Genomic DNA, 5,278 nt, shown 5'->3' with positions numbered 1-5,278 from the left:
TTATCATAATCCGGTGATAATCTTCCCTGCGGTGCAGGGAGATTATATTCGTCGTTTTCATCAAACTCCTCGATATCTCAGGGACCTGCTACTCTGTGTGCACTAGCAAACACATAAGTCACATACTGCTTATGTCAACAAACTCCAAAACCATAAGGGGCCTAACATTGCACCAACAAGATGGCTCATCGAGGGTGTTGTGTTGGGAAGCACTGATGCGGGCTTGAGGCATAGGACTATGAGGGATGGTGTCTGGGGGGAGAGAAGGAGAGGAGCCACCACTAGACGCGATGACGGTGCCGCTGAAAGCAGTAGGAGTGTGCCTGTGGTGTTGGCATGAGCTGTAGACATGATAGTTAGGCTCTTAATACCAAGTAGATTATTAAATTCTCACACGATGTATTGATCAGAGTGATGTTTAAATATACAGTTCAGGGCTACTCACGTAACAACACACGCAGGTGCATGGGTTGTTATAGCCTATCTTCCTAGAGACCAATGTGGTAGTTACATGTACAGGAATACACAAATACACAAATACACATGATACAATATTCAACAGAATAGCACTTTGATTCTGAATGTAAAATGACAGGATAAAAATATATGTATGCAAAACTAAACATATTTAGATACATCCATTTCCCTGACAAGTATTTTCAGATGAAGGGAGTATGTTCTTTGTGATTCTACACACAATATTATATGCTCTAAACGCTTTTATATTTCTTTATAGAGAGGATACTGTTTTTCTTAATTTAATACCAGATCCAGAATCCCTTCTCGTGTTTAAAAAAGGAAGGTAAGCCACCCCTTCTCCGGTGCACTTTTCGCACAAAATAAACAACTCTCCTTGTATCTCGTTATAAAAACTCCTAACTAGCACTTACCTTGACCAATATAAACGTCCAAGAGAAAACAATAGTACTAGCAAACAACACATCTCGACAGATCATTGGTCACCGGACGGCCCCAAAGCCGAACTCCAACTCTTCCTTCCACGAAGCGGCTCCGTAGTCCGGATTTCCCAACACGCCACCGGCCCCACGCGTCACGGACCTGGCACCGCACCGCACCCCACCCCACCCCCACCAGCCGCCTTCCCAGAACCGGACGCACCGCTACCGCGTCGCGGCCGGGTCCGACCCACCCCCCAACCCACGTCGCATAAAGTGGCCCCGCCGTATAAGATACCCCTCCCCCTCCCCCCCGCACCCTCGCGTCGCTCCCCACACGCGAGCGAGCCAACACGCATACGGAACGGGCCTCGTCTCCCCCTCCGTTCCTCCCCCCGCCTTATCCTCTCCGGACCGGAGCGAGCGAGCGCCCCACCGCTCCCTGCTCCCCCCCTCCTCCCGATGGCGTCCCTCACCACCACCACCGCCTCCTCGCCCGCCGCCCTGCCCGCGGCGGCCTCCGCCGCCCCGGCCACGGCCTCGTCCGTCTCGCCCACCGCGGCCGCCTCCAAGCGCCCGCACCTCGCCGGCGACGACGCGCCCTGGCGCGTCGCGGCCGCCGGCTCCGCCGGAATCCGTCCCGTCCCGCGCATCCACCACGCCCCCGTCCTCCGCGTCGCCCAGGACGACTCCTCCGCGTACGCCCTCGCCATCATGAGGGTACGTACCGCTCCGCCTTGGTTTGGTTCAATTTTCGTCGGTTGGTGGGTAGGTGAGGGAGAGGCCTGATTTTGATCCCCATCTCTCTCTCTGCAGAATCCGGATCCGATAGGGATGGGGCTGGCCATGGAGGCCGTAGCTGAGGCTGCTGGCCCGGAGTGCCTCGTGCCCGGCCAGCAGGCGCCTCTGCGGCTGATGGGACTCAAGGTACAAATCCATCTATGCCTCTCCGTATCTGATCGTTACGCTCATCATGTTGATCTATCTGTCTAGCAGTATCTGATCGTCACAGTGTTATCGATCTAGCTGTTAAATGCTGTGATTATTGTTTGTGAGGTGAAGCGTGCCATGCGTGTTATCGATCAATTCTTCATCATGATCGAATAGATTCGCTCAATTCTGCATCATGGTTGAATAAATCCACTTGATTCCGTGTCATAAATTAATATTAGGTTGATTCCGCCTCTGGCTGGATACTTCGGTGATTGTGGTTGTTTGCTGATTATCATCCGTAGTTGTGTGCGCTATGCTTTTATTAGCCCACACATGTTCTGTTAGTTTGTTTGCAGGTTTCTTAGTCACACCAATTGAAAGAAAAAAGATGACGTTCACTTGATGGAAAGCAATCATGTAATTAGTGATGTGTTGCTTCTGTTGTGGGAAACTAGTCTATGACCACTGGATACGGTTAGCATTATACGATTCATACAGTATCTCAAATTTGATAAAATAAACCACCGGCAATTGTCTGAGATCATTGTTTGTTTGCATATCATGGTGTGTATGTTTACGTCAGAACTCTTATACTCCCTCCGGTCCATATTACTTGTCGCAGTCTTAGTACAACTGCAGTACAAATTTGCACTAGGACTGTGACAAGTAATATGTATCGGAGGGAGTACTATAGCCCATTTCATTCTCTTGTTGATGGTTTCAAGCTTCTAAATGGATTTCTAAATAAATTGTCACATATATGGCATCCAAATACTTGAGAAGTTCACTTAGCTGTGCCTTTAGCCTGATCAATATTTACATATACATACACACATGTAGTGTTTTTCTTTTGCTTGTTTATCTTTCATTTTCTGCATGTTTACTATTTTGGTATAGTGCCAATAGTATGTATAGCCAAAATGTGGCTAGCCTGAAATGTTGCAGATCATAAGCAGTCAAAAGTTATTCGCTAATTTTGATATTTACTATTTTGTTATCTCTATGCAGGTTTGGCCCCTAGATATAGAGATGGAAGTTCTTGGAACCATTTGGCCGGGAATTACACTCCATGAAGAAGGTATGACTTTAACTTGATATTTTAACTTCTGTAGTTCGGTTACATACTTGCATTTTGTGTTTTGATTAGTTATGAAGTACTCCCAAACGCTCTTATATTTTCTTTACGGAGGGTGTATCTTTATTAGAACTCCAAGTATGTGTTGGCGAAATGTAATTTAGTATGCAAGCATGCAACAATACCTTAACAATCTTACAGAAGGGGCTTTGTTCGATTGTTTTGTCTGCATAGCATGACTCATTACAAATATGTGGCCCTCTTCAAACTTTGTCTTAATGTCCTCTTAAGATGTTGGTCTTGTTATGCCGAGTTAATTCATATACATGCCTGACAGCCTGAGCAATGTTTTGCTGAATTTTCCTCTCAAATGTATGTTAAGAAATCTCAGTGGGTGTGAATCCAGTGTTGAATGCCTGAGAGAAATATGCTGGTAATGACTGATCAGTAGGGCCATTGAACCTTTCATTCGCAGTGGGCTCAGCCAACCATAATCCTGTGCAATTTCTGGTTTAAGCACTTCCTAGTATTCTTGGTGTGTGGTTTAGGACTCATCAACTATTGGTGGTTAATCCCCGAAAAATAAAAAGATTATTGGTCGTTGTGTATAGCTTTTGGTTTCTTGTCATGATAAGTTTCATTAGTTACTCCTCAGTTGTTGGAATGCTTATATATACATGGTTTGATCTGAATTCTGAGTGGGGTTCACTCATACCCTGTGGTGGTGTCAGTATTCTGTCAGTAATTGGTTCTCTCCAGTGGGTTGTATGCGCTCTTCTTATCACCCCAATAGAATTTGTAGGTTCTCTTGGTAGTTGTTGAAGAACAAATCTTTATTTTGACCTCCTTATATTGTGGATTGTATTTGTAAGAAATATGCACACGTTTGCTAGATACGCTGTGATATCGGCCTACTTGTTTGGCAAGTACTGATCTCCTTCACTTCTTGTACCCATTTTGCAGTTCATGGACAAATCATGCAGCGTCATGGACTCATCTTCTATAGCACATAAGTAGGCGCGCATGCCAGATTGGTTCCTTCCCACTACCTAGCTGATGTTGTTTGTACCCAGACTACCCACAGTGCCTGATGAAGCTACAAGACCGCAAATAGACGAGCCCACGGAGAACCAACATCCTTGTGTATCTTGAGCTGCTGCATCACTTGATGGAACGAGATATGGTTGTCTGGAACACAGCAGGATTAGCAAGTAATTTCGAGGGTAATCTTGTATGCGCCCTGGGCTCAGTTTGTGCCGCGATAAATTGTTTTCAACATGTAATACATTTGTTATATTCATGAGCCGTTGAGAACACAATGCTGAGTTGCCAAGAGAACCAAAAAAGTGTTTGTTCTAAACTGACTTCTACCGCCCTTAAAAAGCCCTTTGATTACACCAAGGGTTAATCAAACTAAGCCTGCTTAAAAAATTGCATCCCTATGCTTGAAAATTCAGTTCATATATATAAGCATTTCAAAATAATTCAGTAAAAACATGATGATACCAACTCGATATCTCACGTGAGAGCAACCTTTTTTTTGCCACATGCCAGGTGAGATGCGAACTTGGCATACCTTCACCTTTTGTGTGGGACCGTGGGAGAGTGCTAGGTTTTGTGATCAACTCTAAAAATATCTGTGTATTCCCTTAAAAAAAATATCTGCCTAACATTTTTGGTGTTTCTCTTGTATGACGAAAGCGTATGCGTAATACTACTATGGGTCTGTTATTGTCGGACTGCGACATGTACAACACCAATAGAAAGCATGGAATCGAGCGGTCAAGAAACGGGTGAATGACTGAATTGTTGGTTGAATGAGACGGAGACATTTTTGTTTGAACTGGAATTAGATAGACTTGGGTATGAACTCGGTGATGCGAGTTTCTTTCATCGCGAATTCTCGAGAATGCTCTGGTCTCCCTCCCGACGCGCCGGAGAATTAGCACGCTCGCTCCGTTCTGAACTGCCTACCGCTCCTCAGTTCCATGGATGCGCATCACGGCCAGTGGATGGATTGGTGCGTGAAACATATGCCAAAGGAACACGACGGTCTGCTACTCACGATCGTGCCCGTTCCATGTGGTCCGGTGGACCATCGCTCACTACGGCGTTCTGCGCACTGCACGCCGGAGACCAAATGCAATGCAAGCTAGCGAACCAATGGGCACCACCGCACGGCATTCAGCAGTGGCATATCCTCGCTCCGGAGACCGAATCTGCACGCGCCTGTGTAGTGTAGGGCGCGTGCACGCGACTCTCTCGCCAACGTGCTGTGGTACCGCGCGTTGCTACGGCGTGGACTTGGGAGGCTTCCTTCCACGCCTGGAAACGTGAGAATGACCCGCTCCCAAGTCTGGATCTGGGTTTCCCG

At 46.5% G+C, this 5,278-nt stretch overlaps 1 pseudogene across 1 annotated transcript; it reads left to right on the top strand.

The window, feature by feature from the left end:
• Positions 1 to 1,204: 1,204 nt before the first annotated feature.
• Positions 1,205 to 4,223, top strand: LOC123062231 (uncharacterized; annotated as a pseudogene). Its single transcript, XR_006429592.1, has 4 exons — positions 1,205 to 1,616; positions 1,713 to 1,823; positions 2,838 to 2,907; positions 3,868 to 4,223. The product of XR_006429592.1 is annotated as an uncharacterized protein (transcript).
• Positions 4,224 to 5,278: the final 1,055 nt, after the last annotated feature.

Source organism: Triticum aestivum, chromosome 3A (genome assembly GCF_018294505.1).
Source record: "Triticum aestivum cultivar Chinese Spring chromosome 3A, IWGSC CS RefSeq v2.1, whole genome shotgun sequence".
NCBI lineage: Eukaryota > Viridiplantae > Streptophyta > Magnoliopsida > Poales > Poaceae > Triticum > Triticum aestivum.
The sequence above is the reverse complement of the archived record's forward strand: the minus strand, read 5'-3'. Positions and strand labels throughout refer to the sequence as shown.